This window comes from Jaculus jaculus, chromosome 11, assembly GCF_020740685.1.
Source record: "Jaculus jaculus isolate mJacJac1 chromosome 11, mJacJac1.mat.Y.cur, whole genome shotgun sequence".
Taxonomy (NCBI): domain Eukaryota; kingdom Metazoa; phylum Chordata; class Mammalia; order Rodentia; family Dipodidae; genus Jaculus; species Jaculus jaculus.
The window spans coordinates 54,423,745-54,425,837 of record NC_059112.1 but is presented as its reverse complement, the minus strand read 5'-3'; the positions used below and the strand labels follow the sequence as shown (position 1 = coordinate 54,425,837).

General features: G+C 39.7%; 1 non-coding gene across 1 annotated transcript; it reads right to left on the bottom strand.

Annotated features, from left to right (window-relative positions):
- Positions 1-1,652: 1,652 nt before the first annotated feature.
- Positions 1,653-1,776, bottom strand: LOC123453441. The gene has a single exon (XR_006632824.1). It is a non-coding gene; the product is annotated as a small nucleolar RNA SNORD22 (small nucleolar RNA).
- Positions 1,777-2,093: the final 317 nt, after the last annotated feature.

The following is a 2,093-nucleotide window of genomic DNA, read 5'->3' as shown; positions in this document are numbered from 1 at the left end:
TATCTGCAGAAGGATGAAAATAGATTCTTCTCTCTCTCCATGCACAAGAATTAAGTCCAAATGGATTAAAGACCTTAACATCAGACCTGAAACTCTGAAACTGCTAGAGGAAAAAGTAGGGGAAACCCTTCAACATATTGGTCTTGGGAAAGACTTTCTGAATACAACCCCAATTGCTCAGGCAATAAAACCACAGATTAATCATGGGGACCTCATGAAATTACAAAGATTTTGCTCTGCAAAGGACACAGTGAAAAAAGGAGAGAGAACCTAAAGAATGGGAAAAATCTTTGCCAGCTATATATCTGATAGAGGATTACTATCTAGGATATACAAAGAACTCAAAAAGTTAAATAATAGGGAATCACACAAGCCAATAAAAAATGGGCTATGGAGCTAAATAGAGCATTCTCAAAGGAAGAAATACGAATGGCATATAAGCATCTAAAAAATTGTTCTACGTCACTAGTCATCAGGGAAATGCAGATTAAAACTACATTGAGATTCCATCTCACTCCTGTCAGATTGGCCACCATCATGAAAACAAATGATCATAAATGTTGGCAAGGATGTGGAAAAAGAGGAACCCTTCTACACTGCTGGTGGGAATGCAATCTGGTCCAGCCATTGTGGAAAACAGTGTGGAGGTTCCTAAAACAGCTAAAGATTGATCTACCATATGACCCAGCTATAGCACTCCTAGGCATATATCCAAAGGATTCATCTCATTTCTTTAGAAGTACATGCTCAACCATGTTTATTGCTGCTCAATTTATAATAGGTGGGAAATGGAACCAGCCTAGTTGTCCCTCAACTGATGAGTGGACAATGAAATGTGGCACATTTATACAATGGAGTTCTACTCAGCGGTAACGAAAAATGAAGTTATGAAATTTGCAGAAAAATGGATGGAGCTGGAAAGGATTATAGTAAGTGAGGTAACCCAGACCCAGAAAGCCAAGCGCCACATGTTCTCTCTCATATGTGGATCTTAGCTACAGATGATTGGGCTTCTGAGTGAGAAGGAAAATACTTGGTAGCAGAGGCCAGTAAGTTAAAAAGGAGACATAAAGGGAAGAAAAAGGAAGGGAGGAGGATCCTTAATAGGTTGATATTGTATATATGTAATTACAATCATTGTAATGAGGAGGTAATATGATGGAGAATGGAATTTTAAATGCGAAAGTATAGGGGTGGCAAGGGAGGGAATTACCATGGGATATATTTTATAATCATGGAAAATGTTAATAAAAATTAATATACATATATATATATATATATATATATATATATATATATAAAATAAAAGAAAGAATGAAAGTATTGTATGTTTTGAGGCACAGTGTTATCTATCCGGCTGGCTGCCCCCCTAGCTTGGGCCTCTGGAGTGGTAGTATTATAGGCGTGAGCTACCACACCCAGCTCTTTAAAAAATTTTTAAGGGCAGTTAGCATTATTAGGAAAATGATGGTTACTATATGCTGTCTTGGACAGTGAGATTGTAGAAAAAAGGAGCAGAACATTTCCAACTTGATGTCCCTAAGGAGTTTCAGTCTCTTCACATGGATCTAGTTCTTTCCTCAGGTCTGGAAAAAATAAGCAGCCCTGGATGTTTGAACCATTCTTCCCATTGCCATGGATAAAAACAGATGACCCCTCTCTCAGGTATTTTTGGTACAAATTTTCCTCTTGTCCCTCAAGCAGCTTGAATGAGTTCACCCTATAGGGCTCTGTCTGGGACAGGAAGTAAAACCCATGAATGTCTCTTCACTGGGACACAGGGTGAATCTTTTACTTGCTGACTTCTTTTCCTAATGTACTTTTCTATCTTAACAATGAGAAACAGGGGTCTGGGGAGATGACTTAGTACTTAAAGGTGCTTGCTTGAAAAGCCTACCAGCCTGAGTTCAGTTCCCTAGTACCCACACATAGTGGTTTAAATGTGTGACCCCATAGACTCAGGCTTGTATCTTGAGTATCCAGTGGACAGAGCCCTACTGGGGAAGAGGTTTGTCACTGGGGGCAGACCTTGGAGTCCAGCCCTAAGGTGTGTGGAGAGCACTTTGGAGCTCTGGCTGTTCATGCTTGCTGGT